We start from the raw sequence: 19539 nt of genomic DNA, 5'->3' as shown, positions 1-19539 counted from the left end.
CTTCTACACCAGACTTCTCTCCCAAACCAGACTTCCAGTGCAGAAGAACCACTTGGTCCCAGCTGGACCCTCTTGTCTGAGAGTTACACCTTCATGATTTGGATTTTGACAATGCCCATATAAGTCAACAACTTGAAAAAGGTCTAAGGACAGCCTCAATGCAAAGGAATGCCTAATGTGCCAGTACTGTGAGTGATGCCCATGGCAAATGCTTCACAAGAACACTGTAAAGCAAAGAAAAAACAAGGAAAAAAATAAACAGAAAAAGTGAGACATGAGAGATTTCCAACCAACTTTGACATTGAAAGCAACCAAAAATATTTTATCTGATTGTTAAAATACCACAACTGAAAGTAAATGTGTCTGTAAATAAGTTTGCTTAAGATTATATGTTAAAATATTTTCTGGATTTCAGGAAAAAACAACAGTGTGATCAAGTCATTCCATATCTTTACCAGTTTATTTTTAAGGTATATATTAGCAAGAGGAAGTGAAGATTATGAAAATAATAATTTTTTTTTTTACTGTTGCATTTGATTATACATATAAATCTTGTTGTGTGATAAACTTGTGGTAAATGAATTTAGGGCAATTAATTATTTACTACCTCCAAAAAGTGTGATGGCTAATTTCTACATTGGCTATGTGCTATTCTCTGTTCTGCATGATTTTTGCAGAGCAGACAACTGAAATTCTAAGATGTGTCAAGGTAAAAATGGGCACAGAATGTATTTTTCAGGTTTTTTTCTCAGAATATTTTACTCCTGTGCAAAGAGTAAGTTGAAAGAAAAGTTCTGCACAAAACAATAGCCTTCATTCTCTTATTTCTGCTTTTAAAATTCCGTAAGTCCTTTGCTGACTGCTGGAGTAGTACAGCATTTGGAAACTTTGCCCCATGGTGCCTACTAACTCAAATCTTACTTGTACAGGTAACGAATGGGAAAAATATTCCTGTTTAAACATATGCAGATGCTGTTAGGTGATTTAAACTTCATGCTTAGGTGATTTTATATGACTAAGGGCTCATTTCATTTTTGCCTGTTTTCATTAAGTCACAAGAAGACAAAACTTGCCTTTCATTTTTGCCTGCTTTCATTAAGTCACAAGAAGTGGGGGGAAAAAAAAGGAGAGGTATATAAGACTAGTTAAGCTTGCAAATAGAAGATATTTATTCTGATCTATTAACTGCAATTATACATACTGTTCTCAGTGTTACTGATATGACCATGCCTGTACATGCTTCTATTTGCAATAATCCACTTAGTAAATAACTTATGTTAGGTTGAAACAAGGTAAAATGCAGCATGAAGAATAGGTAAAGAATGTTAAAGCTCATACAGTGAAGTTTCTGATTCCAGTTTTGTATTAAAATTCAAGAAGAATAAAACCATAAGTACCTGGAAAATAAGTTTATGGCCTTTCAGACCTTGATCACCTTGGCACCTCTGTCCTCATAGTGGTATAAATCTCTTCTTCTGTGCTGGGAGTTTTGTCAAAGATGAAGTTTTCTGAATAGTGAATTAGGAGCAGTAACGCGCACCCATGCAAGAACAGAAAAAAATGCATCAACTGCATTGTCTTCAGATCCAAAGGTCTTCAAGTTTGCTCTCCATACTATAAAATGTATAATATGTTAAAATATAGATCAGTATCTGTTAAGAAAAAGCATACACAACTGTTTTTAAACTCTTATTCAAGGAATAGAAATGAAATTATGAATAAAAATGCATAATTAAAGAAAAAGTAATTTTATGTTTCAAAAATCTAGGAGGTTTGTTTACTTTGGTTTTAATTAGCCTTTTACTTAACAATGTTTCTACTTAAGGCTCTATATATACACATAGGAGGTCTTTTGCCACAAATACTTTTTAATGGAGTAATTGCTGATTGCATCTTATTGATTTTAGGTTATTTAAAAATCTAAAATGATTTGTTTTACTTTCTGTTGAGTTATGAAGTGAGTCAGTCTGAAGCTAGAATTTTTTAAAGCTGAAATATGTCCAAGCATACACACTTCAGCTCAGAGAGTCCCTTTGCACTCGACCTTTCAACTATCTCTGTTGTTTAGTAAAATTTTATCATATATGTATTTAAAATATGCTGATGAAACAGTGATATACTGTTTATATTGAGGGAAAAAGAAGCTGAAAACTTATGTGGAAGGTGTCCCTGTACAGGTGATTTGTTGGAACCACAGAAATATCACCATCATAAAGAGAATAAATCTATGAATATGACAGTACAGAGTGGGTAACAGAAATTTCAGGGAGTGTTTTTCTGTTAGATGTCTCTTGAATAACTAAACAGAAGATTTAGAACTGTAGTATGCAGTAGTAGACTGAAAGGATGAATTCATAGCATTAAATCTTAAAAAAGCAACAGCATCTTCCTTCTTATTGAAGATTTTTGGGTAGAAAACCTTGCTTTAAAATACAATTTAAAATGACTTATAGAATCTCTGTATTTATACACATACATAAGTGTTTTCTCTGTATATAATTATTACAGTTCTTCAGAAATGAGGAGCTTCTTTACTCCTGATTAAATATGGCTTAGAATAATTAATTAAAAATCCTAACTGTGTTTGAGTATTTCTTCTGAAGGTTTTTTTGCATGATCACTTTTCAGAAGCCTTTGTTTAGTAAGAAGTGGACTTCTTAGAAAACCAGAAGAGATTAGTTGAAAATTACTTCATATTGTTAATGATCTTTTTGTAGGCATAGAAGTTGGACATAATATTTTTGACTTAAACAAAAAATCCCTTCATTAGAAAAAAAAATTCTTAAGAGAAAATTTGAGAAAAATCTACTGAATGAGTCTTCTTGGGTTTTTGTTTGTTAGTTTGCTTTAATCTATGTAAACGTCAGAAGTTCTCACTTGAAAAGCACTGCAATTGTGCTGTGAAAACTTCATAAAATTAGTTTTCTGCAGCATAAATGATGGCCCCTCCTTACTAACCTACATCAGCGTAGTTCATACTTTATAGAACAGAACCAACTCTTGCACCGGTAAATGTTACTGACAAGAGTAGCAATGGTTTTGTAAGCACTACTTTACAAACTGGCAGATATTTTCCTAACAAATATTTCTGAGTTTTTTCATACAGAATTCTCTATGTGACAATTTATATTGCAAATATTTTGCAGAATTCTTAATAATGTCTGTGCTTTACAGTGTTTGAAAAGAAGTGTGAGAAGGACATGACTGTAGACTAGAAATGTCATTCTGTTTAAGAAGAGTGAGATGTCTTCTCTGTGGCTCTGGAGAAATGCTCTTGGTTCTAGAAAGCTTGTGTTTAGCGGGACAAAATTCAAAACGTTACAAAAAAATCAGAAGTGGATGTTTTCCCCCTGCATTTAGATGGAGGAAATATATGTATTTATTTTTGTAAATGGATGATTCCAGAAATCCTTTTTTCTTTCTTTGAATTTCATTTAAATTTTTGTTGCATTTACTTTGCTTGTACAGTAGGCAGCAGTGCCTAACAAGTGTAATTATTGTGTATTTCTGGTTTACTTAAAATTTTGATTCAATCAGAATCCCTCAATCTGACAACCTATAATCAAACAAAGGGAGTACTCTAGTAGGTGGGGATTAACAGAAGGGAATTAAACTGTCATTTTGCAACAGCTTAGACCAATATGAAAGCCCATTTATGAGTCTCTCAGTAAATATCCCTTTTGTTTTGTCTAATTGCTAGTTTGAATGTATCAGATTCATCAATGGGATTAGGGTTAATAGATGTTTGGTCACGCATAACATGCAGAGGAGGAATCTGATACACATACGCACAAAAATTGCACTTAATGAGCTTAGCAAATGTTTGCCATATTTTTAATGAACCCTGGGGCTGTCATTTAGAAATGCTTAGCAACTGCTTTTCCATCCTTGAAAATAGAACAACTGAAGGACATTAACACTATGTACACCATAAATAATGTGAGCTATTTAAAGATACCAACTGGGAGGTGGGAAAGATGAAATTTTCTGTGCAGGAGCCAGTGATATTTAACACTTCATGTGTGTGTTAGATCTCCCACATCCCAGACAAGCAGCTCTAGCTTCCTACAGGGAATGGGTGTTGAGTGTTTGAAGGAGATCAAACAACTCCATGACGAGTTTTTTGTTGTTTGTTAGTTTGTAGTTTTTTTTTTTTTCCCCTTAAGTTAAACTTCCTTATAATACAGTTTTGAAAATCATTCTCCCCTGAAAATTTTGTTTCACCCTTCTAATCTTGTTGCCAAATACTTGAAGGGAAGATTTTTTAAAAAGTGTATAATTTGCATCATCTGCTTCTGAGCTTTTAATTTCTGTCTTTGCTATTAAGTAGAATGCTTGCTTAAACAAGGGATGTGGCAAAAAATGGGCATACTCTGGGGGACGGATTGCATGGTAGATTTAATGATCCATTCATTAACCTCTGGGACCCACACCTAAAACCAGTTCAGGCTGATTAATGGGGAATTATTCAAGCAAACCATGTGTCTTGTGGTGTAATTATTTTGACTGGACATAACAGAATCAGGTTTTCCTTAGGGAGGGACTTGACTAGATGTAATAGTGTAAAAAGTGTCATTCATATGAATTATGTCTAGAAGAAATGAGTCCTTTGAAGACTTCAGTTGCCATAGAGGCAGTGGATCTAAGATCCTTTATCTGTCCAGAGAAATTTCTTGAAACATCAGCTCTTAAGGCCTTGGATAGGGAAAAAAAATTTGAAAGCTGAACTGGCCTTTAAATGCTTGTTGCTGATATCAGTTGAAGTAGACCCTGTTGTGTCAAGAGGGTAATGCTTTTTAAAATTTGAATACCTGAGAAAAATCTGTATTATTAGTTTACAGAATTTACAGGTATCACCAGACAAAGCTGTGACTGCTAAAAACTTGTCTCTCAGTAGTGCAGTTTTAGTTAATGTGGAAAGGAAGGGTTGCATACAACTTCTGTTATACTAAAGTGAATGCTTCAGCATAAAAACAGAGAGGGTTTGAAAGGGACGCCAAACAAGAAAAGCCTTCAAACATCTTTCATCCAGTCATGTAAATGTGAACATAAATGGTGTTGAAATTCAGTAATTATTATTTTAATTTGCTTGACTGGTGCTGCCTACATGAGAAAGAGGGACTAATCTCCTTTTCCCTCATTCTGCTTTTAGCTTCCTTTCGGCTTTTCATTTATGGAATATTTTATTCAGAAAACTAAATAACTGAAGTTCTCCACTAGTGTGCAGAGACGTTTTACTCTACTGTGCCATTAGTTGAAACTCGCAATTTCCTGGGAATGTTTTTATATAATAGTGATGCTATGCCTCATACAAAATCATTGGCCCTATCTCAAATGTCTATGAGGGGGCCCTCACCATACAAAGTAAACTACCTGTGTGCTGTTCCATACATGTTTATGTAAAGTAGATAATTGAGCTTTGCAGGGGCGGCTTGAAAGCAGAATAATCTCTTGGAAGAAATGTGGATGTTCATAGCAGGACAAACTATGGATAGGGTATTTCAGACTGCAGCTCATATCATCCATATCACTGATAATGTAGTTTACATATTTTACTACATTATATCTATTGTGTTTTATTTCTCTTGGACCAATTTATCTTAATTTTTCAGACTGATATTTTCATATAGGAATTTTATAACTGTATAGCAAAGCCTTCATCTTTTTTTAATTTTTCAGGGTGATTATTGGTTTATCACGCTTTAGAAAATAATTTAACACTAGGTTTTGACAAGATAAAATTTTATGCCAAATATAATGTAAATTTTCAACATAGTTTAAAAAAGGTTTTTCAGTTCTGTCAGGAAGGAAAGTTTTTCACTTTACAAAACTGTGAGGAATAAAAATTTAGTTTAACACCAAACTTAAATTTATCACTGTTTGAAATGCTCTGAATAAAAGATATCAAATATCAGAATAAGTATCAGAAAACTAAAAAAGGCTCTGTTATTAGAAGAGGCCTGTTCAGGAAGGATTGGACTGACTGTGTGGCACAAAGGCGGAAGCAGATGTTGAGCTAACTGGGGAATGTCCATATACATGAGTAACATAAATCTCCCACCCAGTCATCAGGACTGTGAGGGAGTAGATAATGTGAGTGTATCAAAGTAAAAGACAGTGAGAACATATAGTAGTATGGGGTCCCTGATCTGGTAATGATTAGCATTGACTCCATGATTCCAGAAGGCTGATCAATCGCTTTATTATATTACACTACACGATGCGATGCTTTGCTATGCTATGCTATGCTATGCTATACTATTAAGAAACCCATTGCCCTTACTGGAAGTTCAATACAGTTTGACTCAATTAGTCCTTGATTCCAAACACCATCACCATTGGCCAATTAAAAAATCACCCTTTGGTAAACAAATCTCCATAACACATTCCACATGTTCACAACAACAGGTGCAGCAAGTGAAGATAAGAATTGTTTCTCATTCGTTTCTCTGAGCTTTGCACAGCTTTCTCCAGGACAATGCCTGGGAAAGCTGTGTGCCACTCTCTGTAGCCAGAGAGCTGCAGCCACAAGAATAAGCCTAGGCGAGAGCAGGAATTTTTCTTTCAAAACTTGTAGTTCCTGTAGCTTATTCATCTGTATGCAAATCATACAAAAACTATTTTCTCCCTTCCTTGTTTATGATGATGAAGGTTAGTAGTACAATATGCTGCTATTTTGAGATTAATTCCCTGCAGGACAATGGGAAGTGGTCTGACTTCCTACCTGGATCTTCATGCTGTTGTAGCCTCTACAGAAGTCACAATGGGAGGCAGAGATGGAAATCAGACAATTTTGTAACAAAGAAAAAATATATTTATTTTGTTATACTTCCCGCCATCCACCCAAGGTTTTTGGATTTTTCCCTACAACCTTATGCAAAACTAAAGAATGCACTGCAGGTCTTCATATCTGAGTCAGTTCTTTATATGAACAGGAACTAAGAGGTAGTTTCTTCAACAAAGAAAAGGAAAACAGTGAATACTTCTTATTCTGGAAGATTATTTATAATTTGACTTCTGGCACCTGCATTTCATGTCCTTAAGACTTTGGGAGCAGTACAGTAGCAGGTACTGCCCCTGCTTATGCACATGTTCAACTGTGCATATTGAGAATAAAACCTCAAGAAAGCTCCCCAAGTTCATCATGGAGACTCTCTTACGTGCCAGTCTTATGTAAATCAGTAAGATTGATGCTGTTGTATTGGTCAGCATGTAAAATAACCTGTCATCAGTACAGAACGTGATGTGCAGAATATCAGTGTAACTTGAAATTCGTAGCATTTTAACACCTGTTTCCATAGCTACAGTGTAATCTAGACATCTGAGAAGCCAGCCTGCCTTTGCCAGTCCTGTCATTTCAAGGGAAATAAATTAAGGAAGCTGATCACAAGCCTGGATTATACAGCTTCTTTAAAGTATAGAAACTAGACCTGAAAACTAACCAGGAATGAACATCATTGGGACAGAATGGATAAAACCCATTTGTAACCTTTGTAGGAAAACTTGAATGTAGCTTCCTCTATATCTTTTTTTTTTTTACTTCTCTCAAGCTATATTTTATGTTATATCTGGCAGTTATATTTGCAGGACCATATTTCTTGATTTTTGAGAAGTTGTACCATATTCTTAAATGAAGCTTTGAAAAAATAAACAGATGGAAAACGGGAGTGAGCAGGCGTAGGAAAGAGACACAGTTAAGTGAATGCTAAAGGGCAAAGCTTCAGTGCCAGACAGTTATTTGCATATGCACAATATGTTTCTGTCTAGAGGCATATTTTCTCAAAGTCTGTGTGTGTATTTCTATGAGTCTATATTTATCTGTATTACTGGCAACATATGTATGGCTATGAATAGAGTCGGGGTGTTTGCTGAATGATTTATGATGCTGCTTAATTCTTTTTTCTTTAAATACACTGATTTTGAGAAATGATCTCCTATAGGCAGGGAAATTGGAAAAAAATACAGGCATAATTTCTTAAATACAAAGCACTGGAATCCACAGAACATCCTGTTATATACATATTTGTGCTTAGAAGGCAAATATATAATGGGTATGCATGCATGTTTTATAGGCCAGTTCATTTGTAAAATGTTTAACAAGGAGAGGAAAACTGTCCTGGTATTTGCGGGACTGAGGAACAAAGCTGCATTCTGCAAAAGGTGATTATCTGTTGGCCACATTTGACTGACAGAAGGGATCAGAATTTTTTTCTTTTAGAAGAGAGTTTTCTTTTAGAAGACAGTTTTGTTTAGAAGATAGTTTGTGGCAGCCCAAGAGAGTAGGAAGAGAAAGCTGCATAAAGGTTTCATAGCTGCTATCTACACTAGGTAACTCCCTGGTATAGCACTACAAAGGGTCTACATGGGTAAATATTTGCCATGATCCTAGAAGATTGGCTGTATTATTGTTGTGTTTGGCGAATGGCAGTACCATGTCTACAGCAGAGGGTGGAAAATGTGGTCCTGATTATCATGTAATTTATCATCAAGTAATTGATAAGGCTACTTATATTGCTTACATCATAAGTAATGAAATAAACAAGAAAATTTTTGTGACTTTAAATAAGCAGAGCTTTGTATTCATTGTTTTAAAGACAACATATTTGTTTATCTTAGCTTCTATAAATAGGTCATTCTCCTTGTATTGGCTAATGCAAATACACAGAATGACATTGTAGTGCCATATTTGACTTTTTCTTTTATATAACACCTTACTAGCTACCCATGTCCTAATGAATTAAATTGGACAATTAAATTAAATTAAATAATTAAATTAAATTAAATTAAATTAAATATAATTTCAGTTGGAATATGTCTTAAACACTTGGAAGACAAAGCCAGACATAATCAATGTTTCTGTTCTTGTGCTGCCTTAAACAGCTGGAACAGATGTTAGACAGAGTTAAGGGGAATAAAAGGATACATCCTAGCAGCTACGGCTTTGGCTCTGCCTGGATGTCTCCAAGATGGAAACAAAAGAGGACTTGGCCACAAGATCTCACATTTTTATGTTTTGGTCCATTAGCATATTGGAGCTAATTTTCCAATTACAGCCCCAGCTCATGAAGTCCCACCCTTCTTGGTTTTTTTCTTTCTTCAATCCACGTTGTTTATACTCTTGGGCCTGAGATCCACATTGGCTGTCCTTGGGTCCCAGGCTAGAGAAGGAATTGTTATGTCTACCTACTCTATGAAGAGAGCTTATTATCCCCGTATATGAAAACCCACACCTTACTATCCTCTTATATGAAAGCCAGACCCATAAAATCAGAAAAAGAAAAAACCAGAAAGTTAAAACCCAAGGTATCACTTGGGCATAGTGGTATTTTGTTGGGATTTTTATTTTATATTTTTTTCTTAGAGGTGGATATAAGAAGGTACAACACATTGACTTTGACCTGTCAGGCTGAAGCTCTTACAGTCAACCAAATCAATGATCCATAAGCCAAAGTCTTTCAGTACAAGCCTTGACCCAATAAGCTGAAATGTGTTAGTAAGAGCTGTTAATGGACTTTTGGAAAAATAATAAAATGGATTCTTTGCTGTGCCTATGCAATTAATTATTCAGCATTAAAATCTAAAAGGCTTCTGGAGATACTGCTCAAAAGTAGTAAGTAAGTAAAATGTTTTTATACACCTTATTTTTGTGGTTCTAAAGATGTGTGATTTCTTTTTATGTGTCCTGGAATGTTTCCAGGCAAAACAACAGCTATCAAACTGCATTTGTTTGGTAGCTGTTCATAATTCATAACAATTTATTAAATACAATATTTGGAATATTCTTTGCTTTTTTATCTTAAAAAAAAAATCTTAATTATGACTTACATAACATTGTTAAATATATATTTCAAGTTTAAGGTGGTTTCAGTTGAGGCCAGGAACCCCATTTATTTCATACTTTAATGCTTAATTAATCTTACTGCAATCTTACTTCAAGCAGTAGATATTATAGATTGCTAAGAGTTCTTCTTGAAATGCTTTGATGACCCTACCTGTTGGTTGAAAGAAAATAATGGCAACAGATTAGTAGTCACAATGTCTCTGTGTAGTTGTGGAGACATCTCTTTTAGAACCAGACAGCAGTCCAGTACTCGGAATGACATTATTTCTCAGTAATAAACTAAGAAATGGGACACCCACGATAGGTCCAAGTGAAAGTCCTGACACTGTCAAAAAAGAAAACTGTTTGGTATACTGGTATCGTCATCCAAATATTGTACCTGTTCTTAAATTTGTCCCTGAAATATATACAATGAAATAATGAACTCATGGGAAGAAGGAGTTGTATTTAGAGACCTGTTTTATGGCAAGGTAATAGCATAAAAGAACACATGTAAAATATTTTAATCCAGTCTGATTAATAAATAAAATTTCTGGAAAATACAATTGAAAATCTTTCTTAAATAATTATTAAAATCATGAAGAAAAAAAATATTCTGTGGAATTCAATGCCCCAGATATTGTTAGCAAGAATGTACATATGTATCAAAAAAGATCAGACAAATTTTTAGAGTATAAGTCCAAGACAAGCATTAAACACAGGAGCTGTCAAAGTCTCAACTGTCATCACCAGAAACCATGAAGATACTGTTTTATTTGTTTTATTTTTTTCCTCTGTGACAGCTTCTGCTTGACAACTGATGGGATGATAGGCTGGTGGAGCTTTGATCCAAGAGCTCTAGATCTAGAAACCCTGACCCTGTAATTTTTTATGTCTGCTTTCTTTGGTTTACATTTGCATTGCCATAGAAAGAATAATCTGGGTATATGAATGCACGTACAGAAAAATTTGAGGAAGAAGAATTCCTTTTCATGTACTTAAGAAGGAGGACAATAGAGATTTACTGCATATTCAGATCCTAATGCATCATTATTATTTACAGTTTATTAAACTCACCAGTTCACTTGGAACAGTTTTGTTGTAATTGTTGGGCAAGACTGAATGGACAGGGCTTTTAATTTTTCCCTACAGAGAAAACATTTTTAAATGCCTGGCTTATTGCATTGCTTTGAATTATGAACACATCCCAAATTTTGTGTTAACTGTCTAGATAGTTGCATACTGAAGAATGTAGTAACCATTTCATGCCAAAAGAGAATTTTGGAAAGGAAAATACAAGGCAAAACCAATTGAATAAATATTTTTCTTTTAAGACCTAATTCATAGAATCAAATAATTGTTTAGTTTATAAAATACTTTTAAGATCTAGTTGGAAATCCAATACTGCCAAGTCCACCACCAAACCGTGTCCTTAAGCAGCAAGCCTACCTGTCTTTTAAATACTGCTAGGGATGGTGTTTTAATAATGTCCCTGGGCTGCCTGTTCCAGTGTTTGACAACTCTTTCTCAGGGAAGAGATTTTTCCTGATATCAAATCTAAATCTTCTCTGGGACACCTAGATGCTGTTTTCCTTTGTTCTGTTGGTAATGACAGTAGAATAGAACAGCAGAAGAAAATACCTTGGAAGAAGTAGATAAGGGTTGGAACCTAGACAAGCAGTATACCAGCTTAGCTCTGTAAGGCTGACAAAGCAGGAATCATGCAGAAAAACCAGTTTTGTGATTACTCAGGAGTTGGGGTCAAGGAATGACAACCTAAAATATTGCAACAGCAGATGCTGAAGACCGCTAAAGAAGATCCCTAAAAGACCATGTAAGAATTTCCATTCAGAGGTCCAACTATGCAAAGTAAAGGAATACACATATATATACTTTTATTCTGTTATTTTTATCTTCAAAATGAAAGAAATATTATTCCTTTTTCAGTAATAATATCAATTAAGCAGAGATAGCTAATGAATATTTAATCAGTGTGCATGATAAAGCTCTGTTCACCTGATGCTTGCTGCACTGTTAGAGGATCCTCCTAGTAACCAGTGAACTACAATAAAGAATGCCTGCTGTCTAATACTCAAAACTCTATTAGAAAGTTTCTACTCAACCAATTTTGAGACCACTATTGCTTATTATTTAGGAGAAGAGACCATCCCCCACCTTGCTACAATGAGGTGCTTGTTATGTGTCCTTTCAGGTAAATGTAGAGTGATAAATTTCCCCTGAGTGTCCCTTTCTCTAGGCTTAAAAACTCCAGCTTTCTCAGCCTCTCCTCACAGGACTTACTCTGCAGACATTTTTGCCAGCTCCGCTGCTCTTTCCAGACATGATCCAGCACTTCAATGCCTTTCTTGTTGTGGGGGGCCCAGAACTGAACACAGGATTCAAGGTGAGGCCTCCCTAGGGCCAAGCACAAGGAAATGATCCCTTCTCTGGTCTTGCTGGCTATTTCTGATAGCCAGGGTGCCCTTGGCCCTCTTGACCACCTAGGCACATGCTGGCTCTAGTTCAGCTGCTTTTAATCATCACTCCCAGGTCTTGTTCCCTCAGGCAGCTTTCCAACACTCTGCCCCAAGCCTGTAGAAGGGAATGGGGCTGTTGTGACCCAAGGGCAGGACCCAGCACTTCACCTCTTGAACCTCACACAGCTGGGCTCGGACCACTGATCCAGCCTGTCCAGACCCTTCTCTAGAGCCTTTCTAGTCTTCAAGAGGTCAGCACATTCACCCAACTTAGTGTCGCCTGCAAACCAACTGATGATGCACTTATGATTTGCTCATCTAGGCCATTGACCAGAACTCTGGCACAGAGCCTTGAGGAAGGCCATTTGTGACTGGCCACCAACTGGATGTAACTCCATTCATTAACATTCCCTGGGCCTGATGATCCAGCCAGTATTTAACACAGCAAAGAGTGCACCTGGCCATACCATGAGCAGCCAGGAGAATTCTGTGGGTAGCAGTGTCAAAGCCTTTACCAGAGTGTAGGCAGAAAAGATCCACAGCCTTTTTCCTCATCCAGTGAGTGGATCACCTTGTCACAGATGGAGATCAGGCTGGTCAAGCAAGACCTGATGTTGGGGTGTGTGTGGGAGGGGGTGTGGCTGATGGCCCCCCTGCGTTGCCTTGGGAGGCAACTGACATTTAGTTTCCCGCCTCCCCTGGTTGTCAATCTTTTGTTATCCCTTCCCCTTGTTCCTGTCCATCATTATGTACTCCTTCCCCCGGTTCTGGAAAGTTCTAAGTTCTTTGTATCCCCATTGGTTCTCCCCCCGAAACCACTCCTTCCCTCTATCCCAGTTGGCTGTTGCCCTGTCGCTCTTCCCTGACTCCACCCTCAAGCCCTCACCTCATTGGATGTTTTGTACCCTGACCCTCCTTCCAAGTTACAGTTATAATCCCTGCCCCACCCCTGGTTCGGGGCTGTCGGAGCTGGCTTCCCTTCTGAGCGGTTGCTTTCCTTCGTCCCCCACCTCGCTTTCCTTCTCCTGAGCCCTTGGAAATAAAGCCACCTGTGAGTCACCCGCCTTCGGTGGAAGCCTGTTATTCTCGCCAACTATCGAGGTGCCTGCGGACCGGATCCTGTAGCTATCCGCAGTGATTCCAGGACCCAGGTGCCTCAGGTGTGTTTTAAGTTCCCCCATTTTATGGTTGCTCCCTCTCTGTCTCTTTATGTTAAATGGTCCGTCCTTCCTTCTCCTCCTCCCCCTCCATCTGACAATCATCCCTTACTCCACACATGTTACATAAGTTTATGCTGAGTCATCCCCCTAATCCCACCCGGGGCCCATCTGTCACTCCGAGGCCTCACCCTTATGTCTAGAAGCTTCCAGCTAAGGCCTCTGGTGATAGGCTGGTCCCTGGGAACCTCTCCCTTCCTCTTACCTCATTGGATATCTCCCCTGTTTGTCACTCCTGTTACCACTCCCATGTTGTCCCCCATTGGTTTACTATTGTTCCCTCTCTCTATTACCACCCCCAGTTAAAATGCCGTGCACACAGTGCTCAGGGCCTTTTTGGGGCAAATCTACCTTTGAACTACAGTTGTCTGTAAGGACTTCTAATAAACTCAAAGCACAGATACCCCCAGAAGGACGGCTCCTTTGCTCTTGTCGACGTCTCTCCGCGTCTCTCCCAGTCTGGTGGGTTTGTTCCCACAGGCCATAGCTCTTGCCCACAGTGGCCAACGAGAGTGGCCTTTGCTGCCCGCAGTGCCAAGGAGACTGGGCTAGCTGACACTCGGGAATGCGCCGCGACAACCTGCCTTTCACTAACCCATGCTACTGGATGTGATTCCCTGGTTATTCTGTATGTAATGCATGAATAGTAAAATACATTAAATCTCTAAAGAATAACTGTGATCATTAAAACACATAAATAGATCTAGAAATTGAAAAAAGTTATGAATTATCTTTCTTTGGGCAGTAATGGGAATAAGAATATTTACAGAATAAACTGAGCATCACTACTATCAGAAAATTTATATCACAGTCTTCCTCAAATATCATAGCTGAGTATGTAAGAGCATTATAACAGTTTTTTTTAAACCTTCCTAGTTTAATCATATCATAGCTTGAGCTCATGATATTCAACCATGAAAAATAACAGAAATAATATATTGAAAGGTAAAAAAGGAAAAACAACTCAGGCATTTTATTAAAATATTTGATTCCTTTATCTTGAGGGATCTTAATAAGTTGCTAGAGATCTATTTTATAGAAAGAAACATAGAAACACCATAATGTTAGGATGTTTAACTACATATTTTTAAAATATAAGTTTGGGAAAACACATAAGAAAACCTACAGACTTATGCTTTCACAATGAGTAGAATACAGGTAACTTTTTAAAGATATGTCTAGGTCTGGAAAAATGAAGCTTCATAGGTACTTCTTTTAGTCTGTAAATACTTGGAATAATTAATCTAAATTCTTTAGTCCATAGGAACTTTTCCATTTCAGAAATGCCCCCTTTCCAACCCTTCAGTATGTTTCCAACATAAAAGCTTTCCCCGAAACTTTTTACTTGTTGCAAATGAAGGGTAGTTGAAATCTTTAAAATGAGGCAGAACTTCCCATATATAACACAATATTATTTAAATAAAACTAAAAGACATCCTGAATGTCTTTTCTTCTCTTCTCTGAAGTGCATCCTGAAGATAAGACTCTACCTTATGACTTCAACATTTGATCACAGATATATTTAAATTCAAAATTACAGTATCTTACTTTTATTTATTATTTTTTTCTTACTTTCCCATTTTGTACACCATAGTCAGGTTTTATTTGACTAGATGTTTCTTGCAGATCATGTAGGTACTGTTAATAATTGTGGCAGACTTTGATTTCTTTTAATGGTTTTAGATAAAAAAGACAATCTCATTTGTAGCACCATTTCGAGTTGAGTGACTGCAGGTTGCACATCAGCACTTCTTCATATATTTGCCCATCCTTGGTAAGTTTTCCATTTGTATTCAAAATGGACAAAGAAACATTCCAAAAGCAAACTTAAGCCAAAGGGCAGATTGTCTAGAAGTCCACTGTGACCAGACATGCTTCACACCTCCTGCCTCAGACCTGCCTTCAGTGAGGATATTGCTGGATTTAGCTTAGCAGAGGTGACTGCTGTTTCACAGACTATTCCACGGGAATAGCTTTGCAACATTACCTTCCTTCCTGGTGCAGCTGAGAACCAGCCAGCCTAGGGCTGGGCACAGTTGACAAAGGGAAAAAAGACAAAGATTTTACTACCTACATCTATCGCCAGCCATTCTGTAAAGCGATCTTTGGTTGCATTCAGGTCCTTTACCCTGGTACCAGAACTTACAGGAGTGCTCCAAAATTCTGCTGCTCCCTTTAGCTTTGACTAACAGAGTCTGACCTGTTTAAATTTTATATTTTCTTGATTTTTGGAAGTTTGATTTTCCTGTCTGTGGATGTGTCTTGTTGACTATGAATAACAGGAAGGAGGTGGGGGGGAAGAAATAACTTCTAAGGACATGAGGTTCTGTAAAGTTCTCTCATAGCCTCCCACATCAAGTTAAATCTGTTTAAATAAATAGCGCGGCAGTAAAGCCTGTAGCTGGGCCTTGTTGAGTAATCCAATTGCTCAGAATCAAAATGTGCCAGAGGCAGCATTTCATACTCGGTTTTATAATCAAAAAGGTCTCTCCAGCGCTACTATTCAGACACAAGGGAGGGTGCTGGGCTGGCCCTGCAAGAGTGTCAAAGGCTTTTGATACCCCAGTCTAGTATTTGTCACAGGCAGCAGCTGCCAGTGCGATTCAGCATAACTGCTTTCCTCTGTAACACAAATATCTGGGCAGCAGTAGCTATAGAAAGAGAAGTGTAGAGTTGAGAACTACCGCAACTGTCTCATGTGACATTAGAATTTTTAAGTATTTCTAAAGATTTCTTAGTTCTATACATTTTTTCTGACATCAGGATCAGCTGGTACTTTGAGATGAGGAAACTGAATGAACCCATCTATTTCTCCCACCTTCCTCTTGAAAGCCCATTGGTTTGTAGATATAACTGAGCCTCAAAGCAAATATGACCTAGTGCTTCTTGGCAAAACGATGTCAAGTTCAGCAGTAAGACCTGTGAAAAAATTCATTGCAGTACTATAAGAGCAGAATTAAGGTCTCCAAGAGTAAATCTAATCTCACATGTCTTTCTCTAGCATGACGAGTCATCTCAGGTTGCCTGGTGCTAGTATGACTGTCTGAAAAATTTAACAGCTCTTTCTACTTGTTAAGGAAGGAAAATGTGATGATGACTTTCCAGCTCATTTGGCAGCACTTTCCCCTGAGTTATCCTTGAATTAGTTACACTTGCATATCAGAATTGATTTGGAAACAGGGCCTAAAAGAATACAAATACCTGAGTGAACTTGTGGTTTCTTTTCAGAGCTTGAAGTTCAGTGGAGAAAAAAAGTACATGTGTTTTCTGGGAAACTATTAAAGAGCAAGTAGGCATTAACAGACATATGATGAATCTACAGAATGAAAAGCCACAATTAAGAAGCAAATAAATAAATCAAAACATTAAAAGTAGTTAAGTAAGCACCTTGAAATTCACTCATCATGATGTGAAGCTGAGATTGTTTTGCACACATTTTTATTAAGAATCATGATGCAGGGGTTTGGAATCCTAAACTGATTAGCAAGTGAAATCTTAGCCAGTATTTTAGTCAGTCCAGTGCATTGACTCAAATAGGTGAAGTATATGTGTTTGTAGGTCTCACACAAACATTCTGCACATGGTATGTTCCTCAAAGAAAGTGAAAATTTCTTCAGGCTCTTAGAACAGCTTTGGTTTGCCACTTTCCATCATTGATTCTACTTTCTTTAACATTTTGTGTTTTACTGTGTGAAACAACAAAATCTAGAATCAAATCAAAGGTAGTGGATTAAGAAAGGCATCTTCAGCTCACAATATATTAACTAATTTCATGCCAACTCAACATACAGAAAATGTTTTTAGGAAGGAATTAAAGAACTCTCTCTTGCAGAGATGGGCACACATCTTTTCTCCGTACACAGATGTATCAATGACAGAACAGAGACAGATAGAAGGCTGTACAAGGGTATGATTTTCTTAAGTCATTTACAAAAATGTTATTTAGTATCTGAAGTTGAAGTTCTGCTCAGTCATGAAAATGCAGCATCATTTAGCTCTTGACAAAATGATCCTCATTGGTTATTTTCACCTCTATGTGGTCTACTCAGAAAGCGAGGGACCACACAGTTTCTTCTCAATTTCATAACACAGGAAGACCTCTTTCCTTCTGCACTGCTTTTTATTCTTTGAAATTTATCACTTCATGTTATCAGCTGCAGAATTTTTCTAATTGATTGCAAATCATCTAAGTGAATGTACACTGTCTGAATTTAGACTTCTCCCCGGTTTTTAAGCTTGTCTTAGCAGCCTCTGAGCCCTGTGGTTTCATAACCAAGCAGTATTTAATCACACTTGCTTCAGTTTTTAACAGATCAGATTTTAGTCTAGAAATGTGAAACAAGATACATTTTCTATCTTCTCATGTGTTTTCCTATATACTACCATGTTTTACATTATTTTGAACTTCTCATTAAAGAATTAGTGAATGCATCAAAGTAGATTATTAGAGGTTAAGCCAAAAGTTATTGGAATAAATTATATTTTCTGAGAATAATTTATTATTAAATAAGAGCTTTTAGCCTTGTCTCTAAACTTGGACTATGATCTTCATATATTCATTGCTGGGGATTTTCATACAGTTTAGTGAATTGTGTAAAAACACTTAGATCACATGGTTCTTCTTCCAAGATAAATTCTGTTGACGCCACATAAATATTTATGTTGTAAATAGTTCATAGTAAAATCAAGACAACTATGGAGATAATGCTATTTTTAAACAAGAGTTGCAGGTGATCTTGGAGCTGGTATAAATGAGAAGAGTTTTCTTGCACCTGTATGTAATCAATATGAAAAATATTTTCAGTTTTTTCTATTATTAATTGCTTCACTGGAAAATGTATTTTTTTAATGATTGCTGTTAATTGTCTTCCTCTGCAAGGCAGTGCATCACATGAATGATTTGGCTGTGGAATTAAGAGGAGACACACAAGTATAAAAGCAGTTAATGATGAAAGATCGTTTCACAGGAAATAGCTGCAACATTTATTCACAAAACATAAAATGCACAGGTAAATAAATTAATTTACTTCCTTCTATCCCAAGACAGTAGGTACAAATAGCTGATGGATGATAACACTAATTTAACAGTAGCTGTTGAGAAACTTCCAAGTACAATGGACCAGGAAGGCAGATGGTCATGCTGAATTTGCCTTGTAGTTCTTGGATATCTAGTGAGTTTGGCTGGGTATATGTGGAATTGTGATGTTGTTAACAGAACCTCCAAATCTGCTTAGTCTTTACAACCTCTGGTGGGCTGTTGGTAGGTTGTGGGTTGCCATGCATTTATGATACAGAAATATCTATTCCTGCTTGTTTTTAAAAGTAATCTCAATACTATGATTGCAGGAAAGGTATTTGTAAATACTGTGCTGAAATTATTTGGTTTATCCAATGTTTCATTAAAAAACCTCATAAATAAAATTGTGAGAGATGGGAAAATCTTGCGAAGCAGGCTCTCATACATCACTAGTCATGTAATTTATATGTATTTATGATATGATATTATTTATGTATTTAAACAATGATGAAATGTTAAACAAGAAAGAAGGTCTTTAAGCGTGATGCATTTTCAAGCTATCTAAGGCTTAATTTAAGTTGGTTTGTTTTTATTCTTTTTTCCCCACTCTGTCTATTGCAAGCACTCATGAGTGGTCTTTCAGAGACTCTCACACTTGAAGGATTATGCAGTTTAGTTGAATAGGTATTTAAAAAATACCTGTTTGTCTCTTACCTATAATATCACAACCTAGATCCATGCATTTAGCAAAAGTTCTTTCTTAATCACATAAAAACAACACCCATGCTGTCCTTCTCCTCTTTAAGAACTGACTGCACGATAATCTCAGTTGACCAATTTGTGGTAGTCCCAATTAGCTGTATCTACTTGGCTTTTCAAATCAGAGCACTTGATGATAAATTAGGAGTTGGCTATGAGATCTTGTCTTAAAAGAATAAGATATGACCAGGATAAACTGTATATGAAATTTATTACCCATGTGTTGCCCTGTTCTTTTAAAAGTTTTAA

The 19539-nt window shown here is 36.6% G+C and overlaps 1 long non-coding RNA gene across 1 annotated transcript in view; it reads left to right on the top strand.

Moving 5' to 3' along the window:
* Positions 1 to 10377, top strand: part of LOC140681816 (uncharacterized) — a 43723-nt gene extending 33346 nt beyond the window's left edge. The window contains exon 4 of the long non-coding RNA XR_012053009.1: positions 13 to 10377. This is a non-coding gene — a long non-coding RNA (uncharacterized lncRNA). The remainder of the gene's footprint in view (positions 1 to 12) is intronic.
* Positions 10378 to 19539: the final 9162 nt, after the last annotated feature.

The sequence above is a fragment of the Taeniopygia guttata genome, chromosome Z (assembly GCF_048771995.1).
Source record: "Taeniopygia guttata chromosome Z, bTaeGut7.mat, whole genome shotgun sequence".
Taxonomy (NCBI): domain Eukaryota; kingdom Metazoa; phylum Chordata; class Aves; order Passeriformes; family Estrildidae; genus Taeniopygia; species Taeniopygia guttata.
This window is presented reverse-complemented; position numbering and strand designations above follow the sequence as displayed.